The 14774-nt window shown below is 31.7% G+C and overlaps 1 long non-coding RNA gene across 3 annotated transcripts; it reads left to right on the forward strand.

The window, feature by feature from the left end:
• The first annotated feature begins 8754 nt into the window (after positions 1-8754).
• On the forward strand, positions 8755-11649 carry LOC131949298 (uncharacterized). Of its 3 annotated transcripts, none has more exons than XR_009388149.1 (5): positions 8755-8981; positions 9640-9783; positions 10369-10481; positions 10769-10821; positions 11060-11649. It is a non-coding gene; the product is annotated as an uncharacterized LOC131949298 (long non-coding RNA). The 3 variants fall into 3 exon arrangements; XR_009388150.1 differs by lacking the exon at positions 8755-8981 and adding an exon at positions 9016-9083; XR_009388148.1 differs by lacking the exon at positions 8755-8981 and having other exon boundaries at positions 9403-9783; positions 11060-11624.
• Positions 11650-14774: the final 3125 nt, after the last annotated feature.

Here is a 14774-nt window from a genome sequence, read left to right on the forward strand (position 1 = left end):
CAGATAGATAAATGAAATTTCACATGTAAGTAAAAGATCTAATTCTTTACATTCTGTTTAATTTTGAGTAATTTTCGTTGACCGGAAGTAGTAATTTACGCTACTTCCGATTTCTCAAAAAACTAATGTAAATTTTTAAAGTACTAATAATATTGCGCTCTATTATGCACTTTTTTATTTGGCGTTCACTTGGTGTGCAATTCTTTTGTCTACGAGATTTTATTCTATTTTTAAAACTTTAAGTATTTAAAATGGATTAAAAATCATGTCTATAGCCCGAGTTCCCATCCCCTGTTGTTTTATATAAGAATATTCGAGAAAGTTTAGGGGAGATCACTCCCGGTTTATTTCACGATAACTTTGTGATAGAGCAATTGGTCAGAATCCTACAAGGTCTGAAAATGCACACCCTATTTAACATGCAAAAGTTTCACAATTTGCATACTATTTACTATATTTGTTTTCATGAAAGCAGTCACAATTACCTCATAAAAAACGTTGTAGTTTTGCATGAAGAACAATTACTGAAAATATAATGGGCATTAATTTATAAATAAATAAGTAGGATGCTTTTAGTGTTAAAAAATTGCAAAGTGAAAAAACGTCAAACAGTAACGAAAAACAGGTATCGAAAATATCGCTTTTAAAAAAAATATAAAACTAACTGTGAGCTTTTGGTGTTTCTGAGATGGCAGAATACAATTATATTAAGTGTTTCTTTCTGACTTTATTCTCCCGGGGGGGGGGGGGGGGGGGAACGACGGGACGTCCTAAAATTTCCGAGGGCGCTGATAGTATAAAAAGTTTATATTTTCTATATAAATTCCATTTCGTTTGGGGGGGGGGGGGCGGTAGACCTGTTTCTGAGATGCCTGGAAGAAACTGATTATATTTTAAATTAAGTTCTCTCATTAAAGTTAATATTTTCTTAATAAGAAAATGGACAAATAATCCACAAGTGCAATTAAGTAAGACTAAAAAACAAAATCAAGATTTTCGTGATTTTTTTCTGCGCATAAACACATAAGGCAGCGGTCAGTGTAGGTCAGTTATTGGTCACTTTAAAAGAGATTATCCACATGGTTGTAATGTTCCTGTTAGATTGAACTTTAATCGACCACATTGTCCACAACAATTTCCAAGCAACAATTTCTGATGTGGGGCGCCAGAAGAATGCGATTTTCAGTCAATACATTTTTGAGCGCCCGGAGTTCCAGAGCGGCTATCAAAGCACTTGGCATCCGTTAAATGGGCGTTCTTCACAGTGTGTAAGTGATATTATTATATACAGCGATAAAACTGCAAAAGACGCAGCCGTCGGAGCCCGTGCGATTGTGTGACCCTTAGCGCATCGGACTCCCCTGTGAGCATTATTGCGCCTATATTCGTTTTGAAAAAAAGGTACACACTAAAGACACAATAGGAAACAACAATCGTTGAGTGTATCAAATCAGGCGCGTCCATAGGTGCTCCGACAGGGGTTGATTTGGCGCCCCGAGTTTACCCGTGAGAACTATAGCACCTACGTTCTTTTTTGTAGGAGCACCCTATAATATTTACACGGGGGCACACGACATTTGACGATAAAGCCGAGCCATGGGCCGTACGCGGCGGCCCTACATTAAAATAACCGGGGTTTCACGAGAGCGCCCTTCTACATACCTGACACATGGGCGGTTCTCGAAGTTTGCTTTACCTAACTATTACGGAGATTTATTAACGTACAGTTAAGACTTTCATATATCCACGCCCTGGGGTATGCAAACTAAAAATTGTATCAGTTTTTGAAAAAAATAGACAGTATTTTAAAAAAAGCTGTTTCGTCTTGAATAATCAAGTCATTGCCTTTAGAATTGAAAATCGTTTAAGTTAGCGTGGCTTAAATAACTAAATCGTTTGCTTTTGAATAAAAATAAAAGAGAAGCGTCTATTGAACATTTCATTTTTGACTCATGCTACAATATTAATTGGTGCTGTTCAAAGCCGTACCCCAGGTATCGATGTAAGTCTGTGTTAAAATGTCAGAGAATTCGTATTTAATGTTTATTCTAGCAATAGAACGAAACTTTTCTTCAGATATAGAAGCTTGTAGACAATAAAACCGATTGATGTTATCCTAAAAAGATAGAAAAACTTATGGCATTTTCAAAAAAGGTGAACAATAATTCTAAATGTTTATGTTTTAACCGGAATTTCCTGGGAGATAACAAAATAAACAGGTAAGTCGCGTTTAAAAGTACAAATAACATACACTATATAAAAATAAAGAAAGCTTATTGTTATAGCTGAAAACTGTAATAACAAATGTAGTTTCTTTGTAGAAAAACAAGTCCAACGCTTTTTAACATTTTAGTGATGCTATTCGACTATTTAATACAACAACAATTTATAACAACATAAAAATAAAACGGATGAGTTTCGCCTTACAGCGGAGATGCTTGAAACTAACTAATAATCAATAAACAACTCTACATTTGTTATATCAACTATAGTAGACTCGACGTGGTACAGAAACAATACGCTACGTGTATCAGATACTACTTAAAATGTATGAATATTTTTTGCATATATATATATATATATATATATATATATATATATATATATATATATATATATATATATATACATACATACATACGCAGTCTGTTGCATACAAAATTGTGTTCATTATATTGTCAAAAAATATCGATTCGTAAAATGAAAAGAATTTTTTTTTTAAACTAGCTTTTTATAAGAATAGATTTGTACAGCCCAGTCAAGCAAAAACGGCATTGCGCAAGATTTTGAATCTACATGAATTTTTGTTTAGAATTAAGAAAAACCATTAATTTGACAATAGATTTGAAATTTAACCTTTTGCTCTCAATTAAATGTAATAAATTAATATAATAAATGCTCTCATACAGACACAACCTAGCACGATATATAAAAAGCAAAGAATCCAAGGTGATTTGCGAACGTCGTATACGGAAGATTTTTATTGATTGAATTTTTTTTGTTTTATTAGATATGCTGGCTATGATAGCAAGTACGACTGAAGCGGCAGGTAGAAAAAGAGATGTGAGGAGAAAAAAATATATTTAAAAAAGCGTTTTATGTGTTTAAAATAAATACGCTTTTGTAATAGAGATTTTTAAACAAAAATAAAACGAATACGAGATTTGTCTTCATATTAAATTCGTGCATTATTAAATCAGATACCTGCTTCAAGAAATCTGCTTTAACTAGAAATAATATACATTAATATTTGAAAAAGGCGAATAAGTTCAAAGAATGGCAAAATTTGTAAAGCTAGATTTTTTTATAGTACCATTTTTAAATCTTTATATATCACATAACAAATATTTTAATCTAAATAAACAAAATATTTATTCAGACGAAAACAATCATCAATAACAATCAGTTAACTTTCTATTTCGGTAGTCCATGCTAGGATTAAACACAAACATTCAGTTTATTAGGCAGAAGGTGATAAAGTTAATAAGCAAAACACACAAGATAAAATCTCAATGTTGAAATAAAAAGCTATGGATTTTTTCTTATTTCTTCTAGGCTCTTTATATATTTAAACATTGAATTTCGACGCATTGTTAGATAAGATATTGAAACTTTATACTACAATTAAAATGAATATCTTGGAGTTTTTAAATGTTTTAGAAAATGGAACTCTAAATGTTCAAATGCCAAGTGTTAACAATTCTCTTGCGCTGCTTTCTTATGAAGTTTATTTTTTTCTAAATGTCATACTGATGTCAATTTTGAGTGTCCTGGGAATCACGGGTAACTGTATGACACTAACTGACGTGGCGTCACAAGGACTGAAGGACCCAACTAACATTATCATCGCGTCACTAGCAGCGACTCACCTGCTATTTTCTATCACAAGCCTGCAAGTTGTGTTTCTGGTTGTCTGCAGTAGATACTGCTATTCGGTCATCTCCAGTGTTCGAGTAGTCTACTTCAATCTTACAATTTTACTGAACAGATTCGCCGTTCTGGCAAGTTTTCACCAAGTGGCGTTAATTTCGTTTGAAAGATTTGTTGTTCTATGTTTGCCATTGAGGTATAACAAACTTATTACTTTAAAGAAAATCACAGCAGTAGTTGTTTTTAATTTTTTATACTCACTGCTTACATGTCTTCTTGAGAATAACTTTACTGCATTTTATATTGGTAGATATATATTTAACATAATGCGAGTTGAGATGGAAGATTTAATTAATTTTAATAGCTCACAATATTTTCAATATACTAATCTATTTATACTAACAGTATGCATTCCTTTTGTAATTGTAATTGTTTGTATGATCATCGTATTACTTAAACTACATATTTTATCAAAAACGTTTAAAAAAACTCCGAGAAATTCACTTAAATCTATAAAAATGAAAGATCTGAAAATTATCCGAATGATTGTCACAGTTTGTGTAACCTTTTTTGTAATCTTTGTTCCCACTCAAATAATTCAAGGAATTCTCAAAACCTCAAATTCAATAAATAGTTATGACTATTTTCTGTGTGTCCTTACATCCATAATGTATCAGCTTAACGCAGCAGTTAATTTTGTAATTTTTTTCACAAACTCCAAATCAAGTCGTTTTGATTATTAAAGCATTTTAAAGTGAGGAAAGTTGTAAATCGTTGAAAATAGGGAAATTACTTTTTACCAATATTGCTAAATCAGAAATGTTGAGTTGTAAGCGTAAACATTTTAAAATGGAAAGGCAAATATAACCAAATATTGAGTTAGGTAAAAATATCAAGGATTACTAAGCTATTCAAATGAGTGTTGTTCCGGTACTAACAAGAAATCAAATTTTAAAATTTTGATTTCTTCCACATGCCAGTTCAATGGTTACATTATTTACTGCAATACAATATATACCATGATAAGACGTTCTGAGATTAACAAGAGCTTAATTTTATAATTTTTGATTTCCTCTAGATGCCAGTTGAATGGTAAAATTGGGGACAGTAATAAAATATATACCATGTTAAGATGTTCTGAGATTATTTTTAGAGAATTAATGTTTATAAAAATATAAATTCAAAAGAAGGCACTAGACCTAAAGTTTCAACCCCTTTTATTATCAGCCTTTAATATATATATATATATATATATATATATATATATATATATATATATATATATATATATATATATATATATATATATATATATATATACATATGTGTGTGTGTGTGCGTGTGTGTGTATTATTTATGAAACGTTTATGCCGAATTTCTTTTCAGATATTTTGACTAGATTTTCAGCTTATCAACAATCATGTCGCTTGAAGAAGTCTATGGATTTGAAACACTAAATTCAGAACTTACAACTGTATCCTCTAAGGAAGAATTACCCTTATATATAATATTAATAATATATGTTTTGAAAATACTACAGTATGTTATCTTTGTCTTAATTGTAGTACTAGGGATATTCAGTAGCGCTGTTACCATGGTGATTGTTTACCAACAAAAATTGAACTCTTCAACCAATGTGTTTATTTTTTCTCTTGCCGTCTCTGATTTTATCTTCTCTTGTTCTGGCCTCATTAGATATTGTTATTTGATATTCGAACCAGAGGGGAGCATTGACGATATTTTAAAACTTGAAAATGAATTTGTGCTAAATGATATATTCATGCATCAATTTTCCTCAGCCATTAGTTATCACATAGTAGCATTGATTTCTGTTGAGAGATTGCTTGCTGTATCTTTGCCATTTGATGTTTCTGAATTATGCAAGCCTAGACGTATTGTGTGTGTTGTTATTCTGTTGGTTACTTATGTTTTAATATTAGTTACATTTAAAAACATATACATATCAATGTACTGCAATAAATTTCTTTCAAATAACCATCTAACTTATACGTCAGTGTCGAACGGTATATATTTTAGTTTAAACTTTGAAATTTTTAGGCTGTTTTTGGTTTCTATTGTACCATTAATAATAATAACCTTTTGTACATCGCTAATTATAATAATTCTAAAATGTAATTCGGACAAAATAAAAATATCGACATCAAGTGGAATAAAAGAAAAGAAAGAAATAAAAGCAATTAAAATGATGGTTGCTGTGTGTGTATCATTTGTGGTGCTTGTTTCACCCTTAACAATATTTTATTTAATAACTTTTATAAGATGGGATTTTTATGATAAAGATATAATGAACATATTCATTATTTTATATCAGCTAACTGCATCTATTAACTTCATAATATATGTAAAATTGAGTTCGAGATTTTCTAGTAAGCTAAAATGTTTAACTTTGTAAACAATATTTTTACATTCAACATGTTTCAAGTAATATTTATTACGTATTTAAAATATTAAATATCATTTGAGTGTGAATTATTCCTTTTTTAAATAATTCGTTTCTGAAAATTTATTTTTTCTTGAAATTAAACCAGATTGTATACAAAATAGTTAATGCCTACTGTAAATTACTAGACTGTAGGCCCTATGTAGACCTGCAATTGTATCAATTGTAGACTGGGTCCATTGTTATTATTCTAAACCATCTCAGTCTTATAATGTTTTAGCTTGATTTGTTTCTTTTATAAACAGTGGATTAAACAAAAATTAGCCTAATCATTAACCATATAATAATAATGTGGTTATTTGTTGTTGGATGGTATGATCTAGATTCTACTACTAGGCTACATAAACTTAGTAGACTAATTACTAGATATGCATTTTAATTTAATTAAACTCAGTCCAGTTTCAGATACATATTGCTGTAAAAAAAGACATAAAGTAGGTAGGCCTTAGTAATTTATTAAGGCATTCTACTACAATAATATCAATTACATGCTTGTATACAATTTTTAAAATTTAATTTAAGTAACAGATTTTAGATCTAAGTCTAGTCATACAATCTATTTCAATTTCAGAAAATTTCGTTTGCTAAAAAAATGATTAGATTGTAGAGCGAGATTAAGTAAAGAAGTAGATTCTAGATTATATGTCTACCCAGCGGATCCAGTCACCCTAAATCCAGAATCTAGATATGTGGTCCGAATTTGGTTTACGCCATGTTTAAAGCTAGATTCTAGATCTAGATATTAAAACACTATTTTTAGGCCTACTATTAGATCTTATTATTCTTATTATTACTTTTGACTTTGTCTTTTACTATTAGTATTTGTGAAGGTCGAGCATATTTGTTTTATTAATAGTTATATTTTATAATTAAAATGAAGTTTATTATTTTACTGTCCTTACCTGAAACAAAGTATCGAGAACTGCATTTGATCAGATTCTTCTACTTAAACTCTAAACGCAAACAGTATTACTAACAGTATTTTTATTTAGAAATTTTGGCCACATATTTATATTATCTACGAAACTGTCAATAACAGTATAAGGATCTTCAATTCCTAAGAGTTCAAGTTTTTTATCGCATTTTCCTTTTCCGCGGGTGCGGTTCTTTACATACAGTGAACGCGTCCAGCGCTGGTGAACAGCTAATTGTGTTTACGTCTGGTGTACACCACCGTGGCGGCGGACGTAGGTATCACGAACGGACGTGATGTCATATGAAAGGACTCTATTGAATTTCGATTTCAGCCTGCTTTTCTTTTTTAATTTACTTCCATAGCCTTTGTCCAAGCAAGAACACACTACAAGATTTTGTTTGATTTTGGAGTTTTCTCTCCTAGAAAAGTGGCTGTCCCCAGCTAACGAGCCTCATCCGCCCGAGGCTTTACGGTTTAGTAACCATGAGCTTTACCGACTCGACCACGCCGATCCCCAATAAAAGATCTAATTCTCTGCGTTCTGTCAAATTTTGAGTAATTTCCTTTGACCAGAAATAGTAATTGACGCTTATTTCGATTTCTAAAAAAAAGATAATATGAATTTATAAAGTACTAATATTTCGCATTTTTATTCAGATACTATTTCACGTTATATTTTAAAAGTTTAAGTAATTAAAAATGGATTAAAAGTCATATCTTTATCCCGAGATTACTCGCTCTTTATTATATGATAAAATCAAATACATTAAAAACTGTTTTTAACAAGAATGAAAAGGGATGTATCTGCTAAATGAGAATAAATCTAAAATAAAATGTAGATTTCTACTTATTTTTCAATCTTTAAGATCAGTAAATATTTTAAAAATTTTCTTCTATATTTCTTATAAACATTAAAATTGTAATTTTATGAGCTTGTTAATTGTAATATTGTTACCATTATGTATGCTTTTATCTGGTGATTTGGCATGTTTTATTTTTATAATTATAATAAAATGTGTATGTGCATTTATAGCTTTCTAACTTTTGAGTCGCACTGGTTTTGTTTCGAAAAATGTATTCATTTTGTGAAAAAAACAATGGGAACTTAAAATAATAGAATAAAATGCAAAGACAGTACTCTTTAACGTTCCGGGATATTTGATTCTAACAATTTTCTCGGCAATGTGTAAAGAAGTTATTGGCGTGGGGGTAGGTAAAGCTCATGGTTGCTAAACAAATTAATCTCCCCTAAACTTTCTCGAATATTCTTATATAAGACTATGGAGGATGGCAACTCGGGATATAGACATGATTTAAATCCGTTTTTAATTACTTAAAAGTTTAAAAAATCCTAATAAACAAAAGCCCATGTGCGCACTTCCGTCTCTCTCTCTCTCTCTCTCTCTCTCTCTCTCTCTCTCTCTCCACCCCATGCGAATGGCTATCTCTGTGTCTGTCAATGATCAGATCACTGAGTAAGTCATAGATATACCCGCACTTCCTGTGTGGATCGGCCGACTAACTCAATGATAATTGCTCCGTCTCTAAGCAGTTTGAATCTATAAATAGAATAACAAAAGGAAGGAAACGAAATTTTAAACTGATTTCCGCCATTACAAAAATAACATGAAACCTACAGTTCACGACACATCGCATAGGAATTTAAAATAAATATTAGGCCTATAGGTTTAATACATATTGCATAGAATATAGAAATTTAGATCTAGTGTTCTGGTTAGTAGTTATTTCATGTTTATTAGGATATAGTCTAGATTCTAGAATCTAATAATACGGCTGCATAAAAAACCCATCTAGATCTACTCTAGAGAAGCGGAGGTAAGAAGGTTAAAGTTAAATTAGTAATTTACATGATTTTTATTGTAGTTTCACTGTTTGTTAGGCCCAATTATTAAATCTTTAGATCAGAGGTCCAGCTTGATCATGTGTGGTATCTATTGTGGTGCATTGGAATGAAAAGCCCACATACTTAAATATAGAATTTAGTAGGCCTATACTATATTAACTGTACTGCCCTATACTTTAAATTTGTTACCACAAGAAAAAAGCCTATTTACTATTATTAGTTATAATTAAATTAAATTGAAACATTTGTTTATCTTTATAGTTTATAGTGAATAAATGCTAATGAGCATTATTCAAGCTGCTGTTATATTTAGGCTTATAGGCCTATATATTCTATAGCTTCGGCTATAGGCCTATACTATAGACTATATATTATATACCAATATTGTGCATAAAACTTAAAGCATGTAAGCATACACAATAATAATTATCATTAGACTTATAGTAACTAAGACTCGTACTATTTAGTACTACTTTAATACTACCTTTAAACTATTAGGCATAATGAAATAATGATTAATGATTTCAGTGTTTTCCGCACTCGAGAGGAAAGAGGTTGCAGGGAACTTAGAGACTAATCTTTGCCAACATACTGGATTTCTGGTGATGACAATAGGAGCAGATAGTATGCGGCTCAGCTAATACTAAAAACAATTGATTTTAGTAATTAGTGGTAAGCTCTTTTTTAAAATAATATATTATAACATGGTATCGCAAAGGTTCAGGTTGTCCAATAAATGGTAATTAGAGTCAGGTTTATGACTAAAGTTTAATGCTTGGTTAGTAATATGCATCAAGTTGGGAAATACATAGAAATGGAAATACATAGAATTTAATGTGTTCATTCGCAAAAGTTACTATTTAAATTTTTTTAGGCCTGCTATTAATTGCTGAATAATATAATCACTATACTTATCCACTATATTATGTTTAAATAGAGTGAGTTTAGATCAGTCGAGTAAATAAATTTAATAGCAAGACACAACTAAAATTTACAATGAATATATATATATATATATATATATATATATATATATATATATATATATATATATATATATATATATATATATATATATATATATATATATTGCTATTTTATAACAGTATGTAAATCACAGAACAAACATTACTTTGTATTGTGTCTACAACTTAACAAAAATGCTACTACTTTGATGGACTGCACTAAATAGGGGTTAGCTTTAATTTAATAATTTGTGAGATATTCTTGCTAATCTATGTGTAAATTGCTTTTCAGGACTATGAGTGTGTGTTTGGCCATCCAGATTTCATAACTACAACTGATGTTCAATTACAAGGGATATTAATCAGTCTCCGTGGACTATACACTGTGCCTAGTTTCATCCTCAGGTAACTGTACTATAGGCATAACCCATTTTTTAAAGTAATTATTATAGCAAGAGAAATCATTATATGTTATAATAAATATAATGGATTTTAATCCAAAATATTTTATTAATTATTGTCTTTTCTTAAATTCTAATAAATCAGTGAGTTGTACAACATAGAGGGTATTATATTTGAATGATAATTGAAACACATATTGTTATAGAGCTCAAAACTATGTACTTATCTAATATAATTAATATACTGAAACAGTTTTATTGAAGCATATTATTTCATATTTTACCACACAGAGACTGATGTGTAAGCTTAAAGTAAAGACATCAAAGTATCAGCTATCAAGAGGGTAAATATTGATAGTCTACTTCATTAATCTTCAATATGAATGAACACAATTTTAAATCTATAATCTTTGCTGATAATGTTTGTTTCTTGTTATTCATCATGTTCAGTGCTTTATCTTTTCAAAGTAATTAGTTATAGTAAAGAATAAGTAGAGATAGTAATATAAATTTGTAATGTATTTCTCTTGCTAGTTCCACAAAAGAATATTTCAAAATATTTTGTCTTTATTTCATTTACAGAAGAACATTCAAAATCATATTGTGATACACAAATCAAGCAAGTCTATGACCAGCATTATGATACAGGCCAAGAAAAAGCTGGATATTTGATTGAAAGGGTGGCACAAAAAAGATGGGTTATCACTAGGGAAACAAGCTCGGAATACAGTTCACTGTTGGGACATCAAGCCAAATACTTCTAAACTTATTTGAATCATTTTTGCTGTTTATTATAATTCATCCAATTGTCTTATTAAATATATAAATTTATATATATATACACAATTCCTAATATAGAATTTCTAAAAATGTTTTATTATAATATTTGAAAATGAAACAAACATGTTCCCAGAACACAGCCACATAATGTCAACATATTCCCAGAACACAGCCACATAATGTCAACATGTTCCCAGAACACAGCCACATAATGTCAACATGTTCCCAGAACACAGCCACATAATTTCAACATGTTCCCAGAACACACAAAATGGCAACATGTTCCCAGAACACACAAAATGGCAACATGTTCCCAGAACACAGCCAAATAATGGCATCATATTCCCAGAACAATGCCAAATAATGTCAACATGTTCCCAGAACACAGCCACATAATTTCAACATGTTCCCAGAACACACAAAATGTCATTATGTACCCAGAACACACAAAATGGCAACATGTTCCCAGAACACACAAAATGGCAACATGTGCCGAGAACACAACAAATGACAACATGTGCCGTTAACAATACTTCACTTTTTCCTTAACAATTTTACAAGCAGGTAATAAAGCAATAAATCTTTACTGTGGATATAGCCAATAAATAGGGTAACCTTCACTATATGCAATTTGTAGTTTTCAATGCCTGTCCCATGCATATTATTTAGCCTAGTGTTTTGGGCCTTGCTTCATTTACTCAATAAATTATACAGGCATGAGAATTTTCATTATAATCTGCAAAAGCTACATTCTGTACATTATTATTTTCAAACTACATCATATATTTTTCTCTTCTCTGATAAAAAATATTCCTCATATTGTTTGTGTCAAGGATTTTATTTTTATCTATGCAATGCTATATTCCTATTTTATAATAATTACTTTTATACAAATTCTTTTGAAAACTGTTCTTTATTGATTTGTATTATTTTCTTTATTTCTGAAAAATAAAACTTTGTTTGGGAATCTTTTTTTTTTGTTTCTGTACAAATTAATAAACATAAATACCTACCAGGCTTAATATCCAGCAACATTAAACAATTAAGTAGGGCCTATTGTTAATAATAGTAAATTTTATACTAATTAATGTGATTTCTCCTGGCCACCTTGTTCTGAATACCTTCAACTGTGTCAATGTTGCTACCAACTCCAATAATTAAAACTGAAGTCATTTACTATGAAGTAAAACTTGGGTGTAATCCAAATCCACCCAGTTGTCGGGGGCAATGTACCAAATATAATGTCCAGTAGAGGGTTAAGAAAGTATCGTTATTAAATCACTATTAAACCCCTCCTCGCCTACGCCATTGCTTGTACGCATATGGACGTTTTCGGAATTTACTGTATTGCTTATAAGTCGAAAATGCGAAAAAGACACGTTTAACATTACTAGTTTGAAGAATAACATTCATGTTAGCCGAAACAGATGTATTCTAAAGTTGTTTAAATTCATATTATTGTTCATTACGATTAAGTTGTCGTAAAATATAGGCCTATTTAAAAAAAAGCATAACTAAAAAGTGTTTTAACGCATTTTCTTCTTAGAAAAGCCTTACATGCATGATATCAATAACATTACGGCAAATCTAACCCTTGAAGAAGCCCCATCAACCATTCAATTATTACGATGGGCAACAAATAAAACGCCCGCATCAAGGTACAGTCCTTATGCTATCGACATTAGCTCAACCCCGGCAACTAACGTGTCCCAAAACCAAGAATTGAAATCTTGACCCATTATTCTGATTAATTAGTGGTTAAACATCTTTAGGCATCTGAAAACGTTAGTTTTTAATCTAGTGTACTCAAAAAGGAACAACATAAAGCTTTATGCCGCCTTAAAAACCCAATCCCATGTTACGCAAGGCGTCGATAGAGAAAGAATAAGGCTTTGAGTCAGAACAGGCAAAGGCTTAGATAACTGCCAAAATACCTAATCTGTAGACCTCACAAGTCTAGACGATATATTTGTGCCTCTGTTTTTAGACTTTCAGAACAAATGCATGTGATGTGGTCAGTAGGCACATAAAAGAGAAAAGTAGTTTTAATCTAGAGACTTCAAACATTTCTGAAGGACCGAATTTGAAGTTGTAGGCGGTGGTGTCGATGCCAAAGTTTAGCGTCGTCCACAAAGATAAGCTATCGTTATATCATCTCTATGCCCATATTGTGACAGATATTTACAAATGTGTCTAATATAGGACAGAATACAGAGCTACTCAATAGAGATAAGCGCAATCACTTGTCCACGACTTAAGAAACCGCTGTACTGCAAAACCCACCTAAATGGTAAATGTCTTAGATGTGTGTTTTAATACAAATGTGTACCTCGTCGCGAGTTAGGACCTGTAGGTAGTCTGTTACTACTCTATATCTAAAAACAATAAAAAGATAACGGGAATTTTACTTGTTCAATTTCTTGGTTAACTGTATTTGTTGCATCTTGTTCAATTTTGTTAATATTGATTAACCTAAAGGGTTCAAATGTAACAAAGAAAATTGTGACTAAGTTTCCGGGTGCAGGTATGCGGACACTAGTTAAAGTAGGCCCTATATATCTATTTATATTTATAGAAATGAAAGATTGTTTATCTGTTTGTCCTATATGAATTACTACATCTTTTCCATCGGATCACCATAAAACTTTGTGAACAGAGTTTTTTCCAGGAATCTATTCGGAGGGGGGGGGGGGGGGGAGAGGCAGAGCCCCCGCACCCCCCGAAGAAAGTCTATCGACCCCCCACCCCCGAACGAAACGGAATTTATATAGAAAAAAATATATACTTTTAACAGTGTCCGCACGCCCCCCCCCCGGTAAGATTTCGCCAGGGCGGCGCCCTAGCAGGAAGCAGAGGTGTAGCAACCTATTCCGGCGCCCGGGGCGAACTATCAATGTTGTGCCAACCCTATTCAAACGCTTGCAAAAAGGCGCCCATCCCTACCTACACTCCCCTATATAAAATAATTGAGGATATCAGTCATGTATAAATCTGTTTTCTTAAATTTTACTGAAGAATGAGGATTTTTAAAAAATTGTCTACCCCTTTTGGCGCCCCATTCGATCTGCGGTCTCTGACAGGAAGCAATGCAATTTTTCTCCATAAAAATAAAAGCCAGATGCAATTTGACACTGTTCGTACGAAAGTCATAAAATTTTGGGGAGTTGGTGAAAAGGGTTTCGAGAAAGAAAAAAATTCTTAAGTGTGGCACCCTGGGAGGATTCGATTTTTCTCATTATATTATTATGAGCTTAGAATCCAGAGGGGAATCCAGAGGGGCTATCTCATCAATTGCGGTCTTAGGTAAAACTAGATTCAGCAGAGGCGTAGAGGGGGGTGGGGGGGTACATATGTACCCGGGCGCCAACCCTAGGGGCGCCAAAATGGGTGGGAAAAATTTAAAGCTCATTTTAGCTACAGTTTTGCATTATAAATATTTAAAAAATACGGGGGGGGGGGACGCCAAATTGAAAGTTTGTCTCCGGCGGGAGGGGGGGGGGCGCCAAATTGAAAATTT

The sequence above is a fragment of the Physella acuta genome, unplaced genomic scaffold (assembly GCF_028476545.2).
Source record: "Physella acuta isolate Inbredline_101_S28 unplaced genomic scaffold, ASM2847654v3 ptg000687l, whole genome shotgun sequence".
NCBI lineage: Eukaryota > Metazoa > Mollusca > Gastropoda > Physidae > Physella > Physella acuta.